This window comes from Equus quagga, chromosome 12, assembly GCF_021613505.1.
Source record: "Equus quagga isolate Etosha38 chromosome 12, UCLA_HA_Equagga_1.0, whole genome shotgun sequence".
In the NCBI taxonomy this organism is placed as follows: domain Eukaryota; kingdom Metazoa; phylum Chordata; class Mammalia; order Perissodactyla; family Equidae; genus Equus; species Equus quagga.
The window spans coordinates 39,036,423-39,057,825 of NC_060278.1; the positions used below are offsets into that span (position 1 = coordinate 39,036,423).

Here is a 21,403-nt window from a genome sequence, read left to right on the forward strand (position 1 = left end):
GAATGGGAGGAAATAGAAAAAAGCAAGCCGAGGGCCCTCGAGACCAGACTGCAGTCACCATTCAACCACGGCAGATTCTACGATACCCTGAAATGGCAATTTGAGTGAAAAACACTCAGCTTTCTTATGAACCTCTACATGCACACACTAAAAGTAAATCACACCTCAGCATGAAGAGTTAAAAGAGATTTTCAAGGTCATTTCCAACTTTAAAGATTCTGTGGGCCCGTGACCTCAAAGCCAAAGGTCAAGAGCTCAGGGGCCTATAACCCCACAACAGATGACACACTTGTGGGCAGACCAGTGGACATCCACTCAGAGTCACAAGGCGTGGGGAGAAGACCCCTCTCAGACCCCACGCAGAAGTATCTCACTCGGGGTCCTGGCCCCGCCTCAGGGTCAGTGGACACCAGCCCGCCCACAGGTGCAACTCCAGAAGCAGCAGGACCATCACACTGCCCCACTCCCACCGGCTCGCCCAAGCTCCTGGCTGCTATTCAGCAGGAATGCTGGAACTATTTCCAGATGCCACCGTCAGATCAAGACAACTCTCTATCTAAATATTTCTGTCTAATTTTGCACACAGCTCTTCTTTCAACTAACAAAGATAATGACTCAGGGTCCATGGCTCTTGACGGAAAATTATCCTGCCAAGTTTGGAGCTTCCCAATAATAGACTTCTCCAAACTTCTTTTTGAGAAACGAGAAGTGACCTGCCTGTTTAGATCCTTTTATAGGCAACAAAGGGCCCCCAAAAGACCCCCTAACTGACCAAGGAATGATATGGGAAAATCCTGATACATCCCCACAGGATCGACCAACGAGAAGAAAGAGAAATTCATGGTAGGTGCTTGGGATATTTTTCCTTGCCCTGTACAATAATCATGGTTTTTCAGCTTTTCTGCATCCCCATCAGTTTGAGACTTAGAAGTTTGGGGCATAAATTCTGGGTTATACTGAAGGCAATCTCTAGACTCAGAAGTAAAGATTCTTTCTCTGCACGAAAAGAAATGGCTGTCTTTGACACTGATGCCTTCGTCAACTATAAAAGAACCCCACAAATCACACATGTGTCCAGGCTGCACCATTACTCTCCTGGGCAGTCTCTTTCACAGAGGAGCACACAGTATATGTAAATATATGCACATGTATGTCTGGAAAGCAGCCAGACACACAGGCCCTGCAGACACAGGCCTGGCCCTCTCCCACATGACAAGACACGAGAGATGTCCCAGCAAAAAGTGAGGTCGAGTAAAGCATCCCCTTGGAAAAGCCACTTGTGGATAACTGAGTTGGCCTTTCTGCCAGCACTCAGATAGCTTCGACTTGTTTGCTCACTACGTACAAACTGTCCCATGGTTACTTTCATGCTTACCCCCCACAGTCTTGCAAAGTCCCCAAAGACAGAAACCACCAAGTCTTCCACTTCTTTTGCAACTCTGGACCCAGCCAGTCACTGCCACACATCCAGCAGGCAGAGCAAAGGCCCATAGGTTTCTACTTCCTCTCTCTCTCCTATGCCACTTGGTGCAGCAGTGGGGTCTCCTTTAAAGCCCAATTTACACGGCTTCTATCATTGGTGTAGGGCAGTGCACACAACACAACCCTGAGCCTAAACCTCTCAACTACTCATGGGTAGGTTCCAGGAGGCTCCTGGCAGCACCGGAAGGCTCTTTTTAGAGTCTTAACTCTGTGGTTCTCAATCAAGGGCGATTTTGCCCCCTAGGAGACACTTGGCGACGTCTGGAGGCATTTTGGTCGTCACAACTAGTGTGTATGTGGAGAGGGGCATACTAGTAGCATCTAATGGATAGAGGCCAGGGATGCTGCCACACATCCTACAATGCACAGGTCGCCCCACCCACCCAGCCCTTGACCAAACAAGGAACTATCCAGCCTAAAATGTCAGTAGTCTGCAGACCTGCCTTCGGTGACGCTCAAGGAAGTGCTCAGACTGCCTGGTTCACTTTTTCTGTGAGTTGCCCGAAGTCAGGCCAAAAATTATAACAACCCCGCACTGTCTGCATTACCTGTAAAGCTGAACCAAATGCTCAAAGTCGTCACCAGATGCTGCTCCTATGAACCACCACCCTCTCTTTGTCTCTTCTCAGGAGAAAGGGCCCTCCTGCCAGGATGACCCACCCGTCTACAGCACAACAACTGGCAGACTGGCATCAATGCATACCGAAATCCTTTGGCAAAGGGGCAAGCCTGGCATGCCCAGCTCTTCAGTCTTCTGTCACGCACACCCAAGGCCCAAGAGCTCGTGGACAAGTTTTCCAACGGGCTGCACGCCCAACCCAGGCTGCGAAGCTGCACATAAGCCTCTCACCCTTGGGTGGCTGACGTCTCTCATCCAAATGGAGAGTCCCAGCACCCAGACCTGCCCCTGCAGCATTCCCCTTTCCCCAAGGCACATGGGAGAACTGGCCTGGGTTTGGCAGAGGAGGCGGAGGCTAGGAAAAGGCACAAGTTTATGCAATTAAGGCCAAACTACTCACAAGACCCCAAGTGTCTGGAGAAAGAGGAGGAAGGTACAAAGAAAAGCAAACAGAGGAAAGGACCAAGAAGGGCCCTCTTTCCCAAGTTCACCCGAAACCCCCACCTGTGAAACCCTACAGCTGGCTCGGCCAAAGGGAGTCAAAGCGCTGACACAAACCTGCAGCCAGCGGCAGTTAGAGCTCGAGACACAGCACAAAGGGGTCTGGGAGTGCGGAGAAATACTATCATGAGAAAGCGAGGCAGGAAAGCTGTACTGACGACCAAGAAGCCCGGCAACTCGCGGCTGGTCACCGGGGCTTCTCGGCGCGGTCCAGGGACCCAAGGCTCCAGCACGCGGTCCTCGTCCCCTCCCCGAGGCAGGCCGGGCGGGCGGAGGTGGGCACGGGGGTAGGAGACAGCTGCAAGACCCCCACCCTGCAGCCTTAGGCGCACCCACCGCGCCACGACCCGGAGCTCGCGGCAAGTGAAACTCGCAGAGGGGAAGCCGCGCTGTCACTGGAGGAGGATGCAAGAAGGGCCCAATCGGGGACTGCGCCCAGCTCCGGTTGCACGCGGCGGCCGGCAGCCTTACCAGGCTGCAGGACGCAGCGATCCGCGGTCACCTTCGCGCCCCCTCCGCGGCACTGGCGCCCGGCACGCGCACCGGATCTGTTTACCAACTGCCCCGCGCGCGGAGACCCAGGCCGCGGCCCCGCCCCCCGGGCCGCTCCCATTGGCTGCGCCGCCGTCGCCGGCCGCACGCCGCGCGGCGCGGGAGAGCGTGTTCTGCCCGTGCGCTCGGCAGGCAGCCAATCAGGGCCGAGAGCGGAGCGAGAGGAGCCAATGGGAGGCCGTCCCAGCGCGGAGGGCCCCTCCCGTTCCCCCTTCCTGCTGCCCTTTCGCTTAGTTGGGAAGCGGGGGCTGGAGGCCGGAATGTGGCGTTGGTGGCCCGCTGCGCGTGCGCCCCGAGAGCGGGCCCTACCCCGCGGCCAGGCGGCGGCAGGCCTGTTGCCCGGCAGATCTCGGACCGGGTTTGGAGCGGAGGCCGTGGAAGGAGCCCACGGGCCTAAGGAGGGGGCGGCGGCGGCGAGGACCGGGCGAGGCCGCCGTGGGCCCCGCCTTCTGGAACGACGGCCCCTCTCCTGGTTTCCCCAAAAGGCGCTCGCCGAAGGAGCGCGCGGCGGCCCGGCCGACTGCACGTCCCGGGCCTCGGTGGCGCCGTCCGCGAACAGGAAGCCCGCGGGGCCCGTGGCTCGGGGCCCGTGCCGCCCGCGCCCCAGGTCGGCGCGCCGAGGAGGTGGCCCCCGCGCCCTCGCGTCGTTGTCCCCGCCCTGGCTCTCCCCGCGGAGGTCCGGCCCTCCTCCGAGCCGCCGGGACCGGCCCCCACGTGCAAGGAGCAGAACCGGGGGTCAGCGGCCGGCTCCCGTGTGGGAGGCGAGCTAACGCGGAGAATCGCCCCGCCAGGAGCCGCCTCCGGCCCCAAGTCGCTGCTGTCGTTAACCGGAGAATTCAGACCTGAGCCGAGGGCTGGGTGACAAGTCACACTAGGGGTTCCCAAACACGGGGCTCAGCTCTGCCCCAGGTTGTTAGTGGATCTTGGGGGGTTGGGGGGAAGAAAAGTAAGACAGTTGAGTGAGTTTTTCATAAAACTACATACTTAAGACAAAGGATTGTCCTTTATTCTGAGACTCTTATTTTTGGAATAAACATTTAACTCTTTGGAAACTTGTCTATTTTCATATTATTAGGAAATCAAAAGGCGTTCTATGTTGATGCCTAAAATGGGGGAGGGGGTATTTATTATAAAATCCACAGGCGAACCTAACTTGACAGTTCCTCGTTGACCCCTGCAGCGTGGCGTCCCCGAGGTCCGAGGTCCATCCGCCTCGATCCAGCGTGTTCCCCGAGGGGCGGAGTGCGCTGTGGGTAAACCCAGCTGCGGGAGGAGAGGCTCCCTCCCTCCTAGTGGGTAGGGCGGGCTTTCTTCCAAGGACAACGGAGATTGTTTTGTGGCTTCTCTGGCTGGGTGTTTGAGCGCGGGTGGGTCTCGTCTATGCAGGAACAATCTGTTAGACAACAAAAAAAATTCAACTGAGTAAATTTAGAGATCAAATTGCCTTATTAAACCATTCATGAATCGGGCAGCACCCCATCTAGCAAGCACAAAGGAGCTCGGCTGAGCTGCAGAAAAGGAAAAGTCTGGAAAGGCAGAGAGGACGCAGAAAAAAGGAAATTATTCAAAGAATGCATTGTTTTAGGCAAGGTTGCCCTCCTAGAGGAACAGAAGGGGTCAAGTCAGTGGATGACCGCCTGGTGCTGACCAGGACGTTCCGGGTTAGGTCCCGTTCCCAAGATGGCTGAAAGTGCAGTTAGGCTGGGTATTAAGGTTTGATGGAGCTTAGCATAAGTGACTCCATTTTGGGCCTGTAGTCTCCTTTTTAACAATCCCCCCTTCTTGCAGCTTAACTGAGAGATGTGGTCAAAATTTAAGGCATTGGTGCCACTCTCAGCTACCGCTTTGTAGCTCTCACAGCTTTTGTGACATTTTGTTGATCCTTTGTGTGGTATTCACAGGTCGTGATGCTTTTTTACAGCATCTCTTGTGAAATTTTGTTGATCCTTTGTGTGGTATTCACAGGTCATGATGCTTTTTTATAATATCTCTGTAATATTCACAGGCCACGACTTCAGGTTCAATTTTTAAATCAGTTGTCCTCTTCGTCCCTTGTCTGATGTTTCAGTCTTAGGTCATTTGCTTGGCAGTTCGCTGCGAAGGTGCACTGAAAGCCTTTAAGAGAACGCAGCACACCAGGGAGACTATGAGGATTACAAGCAGGCTAATTCCCCGGTTTGGAGGGCACTTTGGAGGCATGGTCCCCAAGACCCAAACCAATTAAAGTCAAATAAGTCAAAGAAAGATCCCGTGGAAGGAGACACCTTTTTAGCCAAGCGGCTTGCTCAGTAATCATATGTGAGCCACTTCCCCCAGAAGTGTTAATCCAGGTACTGCAGGTGGTGTTGGCCACAGCACAGACACCTCCTTGCTCGGCTAGAAGATAATCAAAGGCTAGCCTATTATCAAGAACTACTTTGGCGAGAGAGTCTAAGATCTTTGTTGGGCAGCTATTGTCTTAGTGGAGTCTGCAATATCTTCAAGAGTTAAGGAGAAGTTTCTGATTGTATTCTTATTTACATTTTCTTCTAACCAGGGAAGTATGACCCTGCCAAAGGAAACAAATCCTGAGTCATGAATGCCTCCTGGTAAGTCTTTTTTTTTTTTTTTTTTTGCTTGAGGAAGATTAGCCCTGGGCTAACATCTGGGCCAATCTTACTCTACTTTATATGTAGGTTGCTGCCTCCGCATGGCTAACGAGTGGTATAGGTCCACACCCGGGATCTGCACCCTCGAACCCAGGCTGCCAAAGTGGAACATGCCAAACTTAACTACTATGCCACAGGGCCAGCCCATGGTAAGTCTTTTTAACCTGATGATGTAAATCTAGGAGAGTCTACCAATGAGGTGACCGATGAGTTCCTTTGTGCAAGTTCAGGGCACAGTTAGATAATCTAAGAGGTATTGTCTGACTGTGCACCAGCCATCCAGGCTTTCATAGGCCCAAGAAGAATGATAACCACCAGAGACAAAGGCAAACCCTGTCAGGCCGCAGACCACTTCCACTAAGATGGCACTATTAATAGATTCTAGCGTCAGGGACCGATAGGGGGTTTTGATGACAAATCTAGCAGTCTGAAAGGCAAAGGCTGCCCCCTCCACCTTCAATGGCCTGGGAGATAGAGATGTTGGTGGTCTTTCCAGGCCAATGCCAGAGTACAGGAAAGAAAGAGAAGAAGAGAGGGTGTTATGTTTAAAGTCTGAAGTCTTGACCCAGTGTCTTGGAGGAAGCAGTCTACCTCGCTGTCAGCTACTTCTCTTCCTGGTCAGTTTGGGCCAGGTGTCAGGTAGAGCCTTCTTCAGTTATGAGATGTGCACCCAGAGTTCAAGTCCCAGAGGTTCTGCTGTCATCTGTGTAGTGAGGAGGACCTGGTATAGCCCCTTTCAAGGAAATTTAAGAACAGTCTTTATTCTTACTGATTCCCAATCAGAAGGGAGGGTGAAAATTGGAAATGTTAGTTTGAAGAAACTAGGAGAATTCAGAATCCAGTCCTGTTGAGAGGTATGTAACAAACCTTTAAAAACAGTTAACAAGATTAAAATCAAATTTAGACAAAGGTGCAAACAATATTCCTCTCTATAATTATCTCCTTTTCTTTTCCTTAAGGATAATCACAGTAAAACTAATTGGCTTGCAATAAACTTAGGCTGATTATTTACATAAGTGCAGCAAGAATAAAATCTTTTTAAGCCTGCTTTGTTGGAACCTCGTAAGAAAAGTACCAGGCCAGTTTTTCCAAGCAGTCCTCAGACTTTTTTGATCATGTCTGAGCCACGTGCATCCCTCTCAAATATGACAGTCTAATCAAAGTCTTGGTAATATATAGCCAATATTTTCAATTATGTCCTGTTACAAGGAGAATAGATTTTCATTGAACTTATGTAAATAAATAACTATACTGCCATGAAAAGAATACCCAAGAGTTTCCAAATTCTGGAGGGATTGGGTAGAAAGGAAAAGTAAATGTTTCATCTTTGTTTACAGAGATATACTTTACCAAATTGCTGCCAGTCACAGATAGCTTAAAAGAAAAGATCTCCTTAAATCTGGAAAAGCAAAACATTAGAGAACCACCGATGTCTCAAACAAGAAGTTGTAAAATTTATAATCATCCTCCTCAGTTTATTCGGTCCCGTGTAATTAATACTTGTTGAACTTGATCTTTTGTTGTCAGTGTCATAAATCCAGTTTTCCTTAGAGTTCTGTAAATTCTTACTGAGTTCAGTGGTATGATCTGAAAGTTACTAGAAACCTGTGTTGTTCTAGAATGCTTGTCAGAGTCCTTTCCATGAATTTCTCTGAAGGGGAAACACTTTTGCAAGAACGCTTTTGGAAAAGCATCTGAGTAAAACAATTGTCTATAAGTGACAAAAGATTTTTTTAAATGTCCATTGTTAGAGATCTGACGAGAGCTCATTATAATGGAATTGACAAGGAAATTTGGTTATTTCTGTAGCATACAACCTTTTAAGATAATAATTGGAATTATGATTGATAACATTATACCAGGACATATTGGATTTCTAGGAATTTTACACAATTTCTGGAACACTTATAACATATACCTATACAGACACAACATAAAGAAGGGTTAGTGTTATTTCTTATCTCACAATGCTCACCATGTAATTTAACATATCAAATAAGCCTAATTAGTGTAACAGCTCTCTTTTTATAAGGAGAGAGAGCAAATCTTTTGAGATGTTAGAAGGGCCTTCTGAAAAATCCCAAAGTTAGCTAGAGGTCAAAAGGACTTCATTTAGAGTTTGATTTGGGGAAGTTTGTCAAAAATATCAAAAGGTTTTAAAACACTTGCTTGAACAGGATCATAGGTCATTATGAAACAATAGTTAGTTATCCATTTAACCATGGTGACAATTAAAGACTTTGCGGGCAATTACAGAAACTTAAATAGTTGTAAAAAGCCTGAGCTCTTTAAGTTCCAGTTTTACATAAGTACACTACTGATATTAAAGCTCATTTTTAAGACCCTTATGACAAATTTATTCAATCTTATTTAGCTTGATCAGGCATAAAACTCTTTTCCCAAGATTCCTTTTCTGCAAATCTTCTACAACTTTTTCTGTCCATTTTAGTTTGTCCCTCCTTCTCTTTCCCTTAGAAATAAACAGCTTTACCTTAGGACAAAATCATTTTCATTTCCCTCAGCAAAAATGATTGCCATTTTACTGCACAAAAAAGGGCTCTCTGCCCGGTGTGCACAAAAAGCCAATAACTACACCACCAGCTTTTGAGAAGAGACAAGGCTTTATGGCAAGGTGGATCAGCAAGGAGGCAGGAGGCAAGGCTGTGGGATCTGTTTCTCTGGCCCAGGGCTTGGGGCACAGTTTAAGAGGTTAGGGGACGGGCTGGTGTGCAGAGCAGTGTGGGGGCAGGTCTTAATTAGAGGGCTCTAAACATTTATGGTAAGAAGTGGAAGGGGCTTTAACACCAGATCCCCCTAGACAACGGACCCCCCACTTCTGGTAAGAGTCTAACTGTCAAGTTCTGGTCATGTCCCGGTCCTTTGGTTCTGAGGGGGAGATGCTTGGGTCTCAGGTGTTATTTCAGGTCCAGATTTTCTCCTCTGCACACGCTCTGGCTACATGACTTGCATTTTGGGGGCTTGACCCTGAAAAACAGCTTTACCCTTCTGTTGGTAAGATGAGGTCAGTCTGACCTGGTCCTAGAGGGCCCGTGGTTACATCCATACTTCATACTTTTTCTAACCAAAAAACATATTCTATTTTCCTTGCATACAGAGTTGCTTTTCTTATTATTTCTAGCAGCTTTAATTACATATATTAATTAGAATTCTTAACCCTTAGAAACCTTAATTTCTAGTGCAAACTAAGAAGTAAGCAATTGTGAACCATCTTTTATATTACATTCTGTGGCCTGGCAAATTTATCAATAATTTTTAGAAACATGCTTCTCAGCATGGCATAAAACATATTTACTAATATACCCAAATATCTTTAGTTTCTCAGTAATAAGAAGGCAAAATTAGGTAGCCCTATGTTTAGTAATTAACGTTACACTAATTTATCCTACTTGGAAATGATCTAGATAGTTAATGAATGCCCATCATTCAACTTACTTTAGCATAACTTTGAGGTTTCAGGTTACCAAAAAGATTCAGAGAAACTATTTTAAAAGTTCACCTAAAAACTTTTTGTCCTACTTACATCTATTTGATTTACTTGCTCTTAACAATTATGTGTAGATTACCTACAAAAACTTCATGAGACATTAGATAAAGTCACCCATCATCCTAAACCTTTTTTTTTTTTTGGTGGCAACTTTTGTGACAGAGATATCCTGAACTTATTTGATTAGTAAACCCAGGTAGAATGAAAGTTTTATATTTAATGTTGACGGGCTCTAAAGACAAGCCTGTTTTAATTAAACCAATAAACTTAAACTAGCTTTAATACCGAATATTTTTCCAGATCATGTGAACCCATAAAGCATTTGGGTTAGTTTCTATTATATTTCTGAGAACTTTAGGAATACTTATAAGTGCTTAAGTTTAAACCAATTAAATAGAGCTCTTTTAAAATTAGTTTGGCAATACCATCTGGAGGTAGAAAATACCATACGTAAACATATAGACAGATGTAAACAGAGACCTTAGAAGACACTTTAAGGTGTTTCTTTTTTTAAAATTTCAAATGAACTTTCCCTCTTTACTTTTACTTTTGATAAGAATTACCTTCCTGAGGTTTGTACTCTAAAGAGATGGCCTAGATTAAGAGTTAGCTTTTATATCTCTAAAGCACAAGGCAAGAATGCAAGTACCTCCAAGAAGGACTTTGATTTTCTAAGGCCAATAATTTGCAAGCCTTTTGAGATAAAAATGGGGAAACCTTAAGATTGGTAAAAAGGAATAGGTGAACCCTGAAATGCCTCGAGTTGCACCCCTGGTCCTGTAAAGATTTGCAAGATAAGGACGGCCACCCACAGCTCCTCAAAGAATTGGGCTGCAGCCCAAATGCTAAAGGACTGACACAGCCATCCTCCTATGTTAGAATGTTTGTCTTTCCCTCTGGGTACATTTAACTTAGAGGAAAAGGGCTAAAAAAAAAACAAATTCCCGTCAGGCTCTGAATATCAGCTTCCAATTTGGCCAACTTTTGACTACAGTGCTACTTAAAAATTTCTTTTAAATATCTTGTCAGTTTTCAGCCAGGACAAACACTAAATATTTCTGGCAGTTTTAAACAACTCCATGGACCCAAGAGCATCCTCAAAAGAGGGTGCAAGATGCAGAGTCACTCCCAAAGATGGACGCAAGAAAGAACCCGCAAGTCCCAGGCAGACAGAAGGCCAAGCCCTTAGGACACAAAACAGGACAAGCAAGAAGGCAATAGCTCCCCCTGGGAGAGAAAGGATCAATAGCCCATGCGTTTGGATTTGGAAAGAAACAGATATTATGAAATTTTATTTTCGTCTCTTAACAGAGACTTTGGAGAGCCAACTCTGGTAAGAATTCTCGCCCTCCAGTGGCTTCTGCCAGTTTTCCAGGGTCCCGTCTGCAGGTTCTGAGTGGGGTAAAGTGGAGAGGAGCTCTAATGTTTACTAGAATTTGGCAAGGGTTTCCATTCATTTTAATTTTAGTTCCCCTTAGCTGTTTAAGGGAATAATGTAGCAGTTGACCAGAAAACCTTCTGATCTCTCAGAATCTCCTCAGTTCGGGGAGGGACCCACATGGGAGCCCTCCTTTGAAGGTAGACATGGGCGTTCGAGCTGAAGAATCTGCGTAGGGCCTTTGAGCACAGTCCCTTTTCCAGTGTCCTAGCTGACCACAACTGAGACATTGGTTTCTCGGCCAGCGTTTTGATGACGGACCCCTAGGAAGATGGAATGGCGGAGGCCTAGGTGTTGTTTTGTATATCTTTTGTGTCTTTAATTTTTCATTAGCCTTTTGTAACCAAACTTGCAATGAAGATATTTTTGGAATTTTGAAGGCTTTGGAAGCTTCTGCATACCAATTAAAATAGGTATCCCATTCTGTTCATTTAATTCAGCAACCCGTACTTTCAAGTGTCCTTCTTAAATGATCTTACTAATTCGAACTTTCCTTATAATGGCCATTGTAATTCTAAGTTGTCTTTAGTAAGATTTTGCCAGTTTTGTAATTATTTACAGCTTCTGGGACCATAGTTCTTAGACATAAAATAAGCAGGTGTGCCAGAAGGTGGCGCGCTTGACTCTTTGGAATTTAAAATCCCATTAGCTAAGTCTTTCGGTTTCTCAGAGTCAAATACCTAAGAGGGATGTGCCACTGGGTTGAGGATCGTGCATGTTTTACCATGTACCTCATTGCATGCATGGCATGAGGTACCGTGTACCTCAATTTTCTTGAGGCTAGCGATACCCAGTGTCTATCTAACCCATTCTGTGACCAACTTATCCTAACGCGGGAGTCTTTGAGTTAGGCAGGTGAGCACTCTAATGGCCTTTAAATGCTCAACTCATGCCCATCAATTTTTACAGTTTTTTGGCCTCCAAGATCCATGTTAGCAATAGCTTTTATCTACCGAAAACAAGGCAAACACATGCACCTTAATGTATCAACAGTAATCAAAAGATGTTACTGTGGCCTGGCCAAGAGAAGGCCGTGTGCACCGCCACCAATTCCCCACGTGAAACTGGGGATTGGGGAAAGGATTGAGCTGGCAAATCCCAAACATGGGAACTGCTGGCTGATTCCAAACAGGTGGGGAACTGCAGCTGTCACCAGCAGTTCCCAACGTGGAATCTGGGGAAGGGTTCCAAACAAACGGGGAACTGCCAGCAGTTCGCAGCATGAAATCTGGGGACAGAACCAAGGGCTGGGGTTTCCAGTTAAATGGGGAATTGTGGTCCAGATTACCAGCAGCTTGTAATGTGGAACTAGCGATTCCAGACAAATGGGGAACTAACTGGAAAGCCAATTAGATCGGGAGCTCGATGCAAAGAGAGCAGAGCTCAGAACTGAGGGGGAACTTACCCACAGCCCTCGGAAATGGGGAGAAAGACAGTGAATTCAGAAGGGAGTTTGCAGGTACCACCACTGTGTTTCTCATTGTCCCCAAATGCCACCGGAAGTCTCTTTCAGTCACACCACTGCCACCAATCTGTCAAACAACAAAAAATTCAACTATTCAGCTTAGCAGGAGTGACTCCATTTTGGACCTGTAGTCTCTTTTTTAACAATTCACATGCTCTCTTCACAGTCCAAATTCTGCACCTTCCTCATCTCTTCCACATTAAATACAAAGTATATTTTGAGAGAGAATTAAGGAGTTATTTGACTGAAGTTTCAAGTAACTGCCCCAAACAGTGCAGGGCTAAGGACCGGGAACTTGTCTTGACGAGGCCACCCAGCCCCCTTCACCACTCAGGAGAAAAAGGGCAAGCCCCAGGGACCGGGCTTTCAAAGGGTGTCCTTCGTTCCCTCTGCACTGACTGTTCCCTGAGGCTACCCGCATCCTCCAAGCCCTCCCGGCCTAGTGACACCCGCCCCTGCCATGGGATAATGGCGTCCCTGGTTCCTCCCTTCCTGTAGCTGGCAAGATCTACTCTCCCAGACTTCAGTTGAGTGAGGGCATGATTTTCATCAGCTCCTGCTTCTGCTGATCGAAGTGGGGAGAGGATGTGGTGTTTCAGCTCCAACACGTGGGGATGGAAGTGGGCCCTTCCATGCCACATCAGTCCCATTCCCCCAGCAAGGCCAGGGCCAGCCTTTCTCTAACATAGCGAAGACCAACATAACCCACCACCAGGAGCATGAGTTTTTCTTCAAAGACCGCCGGTCTAGTTCACTAGAGAAACGCCCCCAGCTGTTCTATGCATAGAAGGCATCTTTATCAGATTTATATGATTTTGATCTTACTTCTTATGAAATAAGGACCTCAGCTTTATTAAGCTAAAAACACATTTCTTTAGCTAAAAACACATTCTTTCTTTCCTGTCCAGATTTTTTTTTTTTTTTCCTGTCCAGATTTTTTTATTGCAGAGATTCCCCCATTACTGCAAGTTAAAGATTCCTGCAAATTATTTTTTCGGTATGATAATGGTATTATAGATTTTTTTAAACAGGCTTTATGTTTTAGAGATACACATTGGGAACGGACTTTTTTCTTTTTTAAGATTTGCACTTAACATCTGTTGCCAATCTCTTTGTTTTTATTTTTCTTCTTCTCCCCAAAGCCCCCCAGTACGTAGTTGTATATTCTAGCTGTGGGTCCTTCCGGCTCTGCTATGTGGGACACCATCTCAGCGTGGCCTGATGAGTGGTGCCATGTCTGCACCCAGGATCCAAACTGGTGAAACCCTGGGCTGCCAGAGTGGAGCGCACAAACTTAACCACTCAGCCATGGGGCCCGCCCCAAACTTCTTCCTCAATAACTGAGACAGAAAAGACACTTAGCAGCCTTTCCCACCCTACTGAGTCATTCCCATCAGCATAAAAACCTGTTGAACTCTCTCTCACTCTTCACCCCGTCTCCATTTCTCTGTCCCATTTTCAGAAAAACTCGTGGAAGAATTATCTATGTTCATTTTCTCTCCTTCCTTTTCTCCCATTCTACCTGAACCAGTCTAGTCAGCTGTATCCTGACCTTCCCCTTAAAACTGCTCACCAGGGAGCTCCGCGTTGCCAAATCAAATAGTCCATCCTTGGACCTCATCTTAAACTATCCACCGCATTTGACACAGTTGATCACTCCCTTCTTTTGTCTTAGCGGTTGCCCTGGGGTATAATTAACACAACATTCTAGTTCAAATTAATACTAACTTAATTTCAATAATATACAATAACTTTGCTCCCATAGAGCTCCATTCTCTCCTCTCTGTTGGGCTGCTACTGTCATACAAATTACATTTTTACACATTGTATGCCCGTCCCCAAGGACTTACATTACTGCTTTATGCAGTTGTTTTTAAAATTAGGAGGAAAAATAGCAATTACAAGCAAAAAATATATTTCTGCTGCCTTTTATATTTATCAATGTAGTTTCCTTTACCAGTGTTCTTTATTTCTCCATGTGGATTTGAGTTCCTGTCTGTTTGTTTCAGCCTGAAGGACACCTCTTATTTCTTACACGGCAGATGTGCTAGTGATGAATGACCTTGGTTTCTGTTTATCCTTGTTGTTAGTGCAGTCAAGTGGATTCCGACTCCTAGTGACCCTGTGGACAGCAGAGTGGAACCCTGCCCGATCTTTTGGCGGCATCCTCTCCCCTTCTAGCGCCCTATCAGACAATTCTCCACTGCTATTCACAGGGTTTTCATGGCCAGTTTTTTTGGAAGTGGGTGGCCAGGTCCTTCTTTCTAGTCTGTCTAGTCTGAAAGCTCTGCTGAAACCTGTCCACCATGGATGACCCTGCTGGAATTTGAAATCCCAGTGGCATAGCTTTCAGCATCACAGCAACACATAGCTGCCACAGTATGGCAACTGGCAGAGGGTGGTGTGGTTCTCTGACCAGGAAACGAACCCAGGCCGCAGCAGTGAGAGTGCCAAATCTTAACCAGTAGATCACCAGGACTGGCTTTTGTTTATCTAGGAATGTCTTAATTTCTCCTTCATTTTTGAAGGATAGTTTGCTGGATGTAGAGTGTTTACTTGACAGGAGTTTTTTCCTTCAGTACTTTAAATATGTCATGCACAGTCTTCTGGCCTCTGTGGCTTTTTATGAGAAATCAGATGTTAATCTTATTGAGGATCTTTCTACATGATGAGTTGCTTCTTTCTTGCTGTTTTCTTTTTGTATGTGTATGAGGAAGATTGGCCCTGAGCTAACATCTATTGCAAATCCTCCTCTTTTTGCTTGAGGAAGACTGTTTCTGAGCTGATATCTGTGCCAGTCTTCCTCTACTTTATATGGGATGCTGTGTGGCTTGACAAGCAGTGCCATGCCTGCGCCCAGGATCCGAACCTGTGAACCCCAGGCCGCCAAGGCAGAGCATGCAAACTTAAGCACTACACCACCAGCCAGCCCCCATTCTTACTGTTTTCAGGATTCTGCCTTTGTCTTTTGACAGTTTGATTACCATGTGTCTAGGTGTTTATCTTATCTCTGAGTTTATTCTATTTGGAGTTTGATGTGCTTCTTGGACATATAATGTTTTTCATCAGAATTGGGAAGTTTTCTGCCATTATTTCTTCAAATATTCTTTCTGTGCCTACTTTCTTCTCTTTTCTCCTTCCAGGACTCCATTATATGTATGTTGATATGTTTGATGATATCCCACAGATTTCTGAGGCTGCATTCATTTTTCTTTATCGTTTTTTCTTTCTTTTCTTCAAACTGGATCATCTGAATTGACCTATCTTCAAGTCTGTTGATTTTTCTCCTGCCTGCTCAAATCTGCTGTTGAGCTCCCCTACTGAGTTTTTCATTTCAGCTATTGTATTTTTCAACTCTAGAACTTCTATTTGATTTTTTTAAATGTAATTTCTACCTTTTTTTTTTTGAGGAAGATTAGCTCTGAGCTAACATCTGCTGCCAATCCTCCTCTTTTCGCTGAGGAAGACTAGCCCTGAGCTAACATCTGTGCCCATCCTCCTCTACTTTATATGTGGGACGCCTGCCACAGCATGGCTTGCCAAGCGGTGCCATGTCCGCACCCGGGATCCGAACCGGCAAACCCCAGGCTGCCGAAGCAGAATGTGCAAACTTAACCGCTGCACCACTGGGCCGGCCCCTAATTTCTACCTTTTTATTGATATTCCTTATTTGGTGAGACATCATTCTCATACTTTTATTTCATTCTTTAGACATGGTTTCATTGAGCTCTTTAAATATATTTAAAATAGCTTATTTAGATTTAAAGCCCTTATCTAGTAAGTCCAAGGTCTGGGACATTTTCAATGTTTCTATTGATTGCTTTTTTTCCTATGTATGGGCCACACTTCCTTGTTTCTTTGCTTGTCTCATAATTTTTTGTTGAAAACTGGGCATTTTAAATAATATAATGTGGCATCTCTAGAAATCAGGTTCTCCTCCCTCCCCAGGGTTGGTTGTTGCTCCTGCTTGTCGTAGTTGGTTTTCTTTGTTTGTTGAGTGACTTTTCTGAACTAGTGCTGTAAAGTCTGATTTTGTCGTACGTGGCCACTGAAGTCTGCTCAGTTAGCTTAGTGGTCAGCTGATGATGTGGCAGAGATTTCCTTAAACTCCTGGAACCAATAAATCATCCAGGCTTTGCTGAGGGCCTGTGTGTGCATGTTGGGGCTTGACTCTGCCTTCACCTACCTTCCTGCTTGTGCAGAGCCTCAAGGTCAGTCAGAGGTGAGGCCTCAGGCCTTCTCAGGTCTTTCCTGAGCACGTGCACAGCCCTGGCATGTGTGTGGCCTTCCAGAGTCTCAGGAACACCTCAGAGCTTTTCAAAGTCCCTGTGCACTTCTCATGCCCTAGCTTCTCCTTCTAAGCTTTTTGGTTCGTCTCTTGTTTGCCCCAGCTGTTGTCCACGGCCTCAGGCAGCTGCAAAGTTAAAACACATGCCTGTAAGGTTTTTTTTGACAGATGCCCCCTAGGACAAGTGCTTTTCACACTGAGGGAGCTTGAGTCAGGTCAAATACAGGAGTCCTGCGAGTGAGGTCTTCCAGGGAACCACCAGACAGGTGAAATAATGACAATTCTCCAAGAACAAGGCCTTGCAGGAGTGACAGCTCCATCACGCTCGCTCAGCCAGGCTGCTCCAGGAGCGCAGACTGCTGGTTTTCAAGCTACCACAAAGTTGGAGAGCGGGCTATTAGACTAGAATAAATTACAACATCACAAAGCTCATTTTTCTTACTGAGATTCAGCCATTTTTCTTTAATAAACACTCCCCAGGTTGTTGCAAGCCTTTGGTTAGTTTGCAGAGTTCTGGAAAAAAGTGGATCCTATTTTTGTCAGGTGTTTCATTGTTTTTGCGGAGGACAGTATTTTCAAAGGCCCTTACTTTGCCATTTTCACTAATATCATCCTACTTCCTCCTTCTTGAAACAGTTTTTTTATTTAGCCCCTGGAACAACATACTCTCCTGGTTATCCTTCTAAGAACCAGCCATTTCTCCTCAATTTCAGTTGCCGGGTCTTCCTCATCTTCCTGACCTCTAAATGTTGGAGGGCCTCAGGACCCAGTCCTCGGACCCCCTTCTCCGTCTATACCCACTCCCTTAGTGATCTCGTCCACCTCCCGTAAGCTGATAGCTTCCACATTTTGATCCCTGGCACTGACCTCTCCTATGAATTCCAGAATCACGCATCCAGCAGCCTCTAAGCATCTCCACGAGGGTGTCCAATAGGCATCTCAAACTCAAATGTCCAAGACTGAAACCCTGACTTCCCACCCCATCCCTGCTCCTCCCCCAAGGCCTTGAGTAACTGGCCTTCATCCGTTGCTCAGATCAAAAGCTTGGGCATCCTCCTTGAGTCCTCTGTTCCTCTCATACCACACACATATCCATGAGCAAATCCTTCTACTCTATCTTCAAAAGACATCCTGAATCAGCCGATTTTTACCTCAGCATCACTGCTACCCTGGTCCAAACCAAAATCATCTTTCACCTGAATTATTTTAAATAGCCAACTAACTGGTCTTCTGTTTCCACTCATCTTCTTACAGTGGTTCCTTTGTGTTCATTTGCTGCTTTGTTTGAAAACAGAGTCAGATCATGTTGTTTCTAAACTCAAACCCCTCTGATGGGGCTGGCCTGGTGGCGTAGTGGTTAAGTTCGTGTGTTCCAATCCCAGGCATGGACCTAGATGCTGCCCATAAAGCCATGCTGTGGAGGCATCCCACATACAAAATAGAGGAAGATTGACAATAGTTGTTAGCTCAGGGCCAATCTTCCTCAGCAAAAAAAAAAAAAAAAAAAAACCAACCAAACAAAAAACCTCTGTAATGGCTTCTCATCCCATTCTGAATGAAATCCAAAATCTTGACATTGCTCTATAAGACTCAACGTGATCTCACCCCCAGGTGTCTTTCAGATGTTATTTTCAACTGCCGTCATGCTCTGTTACTTTATTCTGACCAAAAAGGCCCCTGTCAACATTCTTCCACCACGCCCAGAACAGTCCCGTCGAGACTTGGCACTCACAATTCCTGCTGCCTGGAATGCTCGTCCCTCAGACGCCCTCCTGGCTCACTCCCATGCCCTATGTGCTTCTCTGACAAAACGTCACCTTATTAGAGTCCTTTCCTGATCACCCTCCCAAATTGTGACCCATCCTTTTCCTCTAACTTGTTCCCATTTAGCTTATGCCCTTATCTTGCTTTGTTTTGCTTCCTAGGACTTTTTATCACCTAACATATTATCTATTTATTTATTTGTTTGTTTATCATGCGTCTTCCCCAGTTGACATGTAAGTCCCATGAGAGCAAAATCTTTGTTTCTTTGTTTCCCCACTGTGTCTCCAGCACCTAGAACAGTTCCTGGCAAATAGTAAGTAGTCAATGTTGGTGGTCAAGAACGTGGACCCTGGACCCAGACTATCTAGATTAGAATCTCAGCTCTGCTGCCTACTAACTGTGTGACCCTGGGCTAGTGACTTAACCTTTCTGTGCCTCCGTTTCCTCCTCTGCCAAATGAGGATAATACTAGTACCTGTGTCTAATAGGATTGTTGAGGATTAAATGAATTAATGTGTGTAAAGTACTTAAGATGATGCCTGTTGGGGCTGGCCCCATGGCCAAGCGGTTAAGTTCGCGTGCTCTGCTGCGGCGGCCCAGGGTTTCACCAGTTCGTATCCTGGGCACGGACATGGCACTGCTCGTCAGGCCATGCTGAGGCGGCATCCCACATGCCACAACTAGAAGGACCCACAACTAAAAATGTACAACTATGTACAGGGGGGCTTTGGGGAGAAAAAGGAAAAAATAAAATCTTAAAAAAAAAGATGATGCCTGTCATATAGCACACATTATATAATTTTAATTATTATTTTTGCTAATAAATGAATGATAAACCCAACATTGCAATATGTACCATGTATTCACCAAAGTACTGTATTAATATTCATTTTTTACTAAATTGCTACCATACATATACCTGAAAATAACTTCTAGATTTTGAAATAAAAAATTAAATTGAAATAGGCCACATTTTCTGCGATTTCATCTAATTTATTAGCTCTGATGTTTCAAGTCCTTTTAGATCATCTTGATGTTATAACCCACAGATACTAGGTATATAGAACTCTCACATTTTGCCCACCAAAAATCATCTAGTCTACTTTAATAATTGCATCTTTCATTTCTAAATGATGTCAAAGTATAGTCTTTATTCATAATACTTGGCAAGTCAATTTATGTACTGCTTACAATATTTTCTCTTTAACACTCGATTTTAAAGTGGAACCACTTAATTTTCTATGTAAAAGGTTGATAAATCACAACTTCTAGACCTGGAGAAAAAATCACGAGGCACATTTATAGAATTATAATTTTCATGCTCCACGTTACATCAATAGTGTTCAACAACAGGATTCGTTTTGTTTCTGTTAAAGAAAAATAAATTAATGACACTTATTAAAGATGGTAAGGCAGACAGCATTCGGGCCCACCGTGGTAGGTATGGGGACCACTGCAATGGGATTTTTGCAAGGAGGAGAGAGACTGGGCTCAACTCTGAAAACAGCAAGGACAGGTGGGAGTTTATAGCCAAGGAGCAGGGTGGGGTCAGAGCATGGAAAATTACCAAGAGGAAACATCAGGGGTGTGGGGGAGACCTTCAAGAGGATGTGACTGCTGGTTGACCCCTGAGCTGGACCTGGGCAACTGGAGGATCCCCAGCCCCCACCTTGGAATGTGCGTTCCACTTGCCTTCCCCACTCCCTGAAGCTGCCCTGAGGACACAGCCTGAGAGCGCACTGTGGCGGTGAGACCATCTGGATGGTATACGTCACTGAGCCCAGTTAAGGCCTCTATACAAACTGTAAGATTTTGACGGGTGGGTGTGGAAAACCGCTCGTCTCGCGGCCGCCCAAGACAAGCGTCATAAGTAAGTTCCCTCGCTCATTAAAACTGCCACCTACCCATCCGGAGTGGTCTGCCCCTTTCTCTGGTCTCTGCCTGCCCTCCGTGTACGGGACCCGATTTCAGATGATACCTGACAAGCTTGCGAGGTTGCAACCCAACAAGGGGTAAAGGGGATTGTGGCTAACCTGACCTAAAGGGATTCTTGCTAAAGACAGGCCAGGGGGATCAGACATCACCTGGGCGGGTGGAGGACAAGGAACCTGATCAGATAGCAAGAGTGGTCAGATATGGGGGCTGGAGGATTCTTGCTAAACTGACGTGGCTAAAACTGGATTTGATAAGGAAGTGCACAGACGGGCCTAGGAGAAGGTTCAGGAGCCTGACTAAAGTTTGGTTGAGCAAAGAATCTTGGTCAACTCCTCGGCCATTTGGGGTATAAATTAAACCATATGTGGCTAAGAATAAAAACAACTCAAAACCGTGTGACGGTCAGGACCACCAGAGCAGGAGGAGTTGTTTCAAAGCAGGAAGATGCCTGCGCACCCGCTCTCCAGGGGCCAGCAGCCCGTGTGCTCACCCCACAGCCCCGGGGCTCGCAGAGGGCTCTGTCGGTACAGAAAACAACTGGTTAGTAACTATTTTATTCATTGAACACAGAAAATAGGAATTAAAACGAATTCCACTATTGCTTTAAGTACACGAATTTCCCATGACGCCTTTGCAAACCACCGTGTGGGAAATGCCGGGTTAGGTGAGCACTGGGGTCCCCCTTTCCCTAAAACTTTTCCCTATTTTTATAAACTTTTGATCATTGTAATTAATTGATTCTAGTCTCTCAGGATTTTTAAAAAACTATTCTTAAAAGGTTTGCATGAAAAATCTCCCCCTACTCCATCTCTCTCCCAGCCTCTTCCCAACCCCGATGCCCCACACCCCTGCCCCCTCCCACGCAGATGTACCCACTGTTATTAAGCTGCTTGTCTTTTTTCAAAGTTCCTTTATACACATATAAGCAAATACAAACATACGCTCTCACATTTTATGTAAACGGTCATGCTATACCCTCTGTTGTTTTTTCCTTTAATAACATAGCCTGAAGCTCTTTCCAAATTAGTGCATAGAGCGCGTCCTCCTCCTTTCTTTCAGTGTTACGTTATGTGGATGAACCATAGTTTCTCTAACCAGTCTCGTACTGACGGGCACGCAGACTGTTCCTATTCTGTTGCTCTTTCAAACAGTGCTGCAATGAATTATCCTGTTTTCAAAATGTGGTTCACTTGGACCCAGGCGAGG

The 21,403-nt window shown here is 45.7% G+C and overlaps 1 protein-coding gene across 2 annotated transcripts in view; it reads right to left on the bottom strand.

The window, feature by feature from the left end:
- The window catches only part of COQ8A (coenzyme Q8A), a 47,648-nt gene extending 44,453 nt beyond the window's left edge, over nt 1–3,195 (bottom strand). Inside the window, exon 1 of one of the 2 annotated variants that reach the window (XM_046678645.1) lies at nt 3,074–3,195. The gene's annotated coding sequence lies outside the window, so the exon portion shown is untranslated. Of the gene's footprint in view, nt 1–2,030; nt 2,056–3,073 lie in introns of those variants that run through there. The other variant, XM_046678644.1, reaches the window with a different exon arrangement.
- Nucleotides 3,196–21,403: the final 18,208 nt, after the last annotated feature.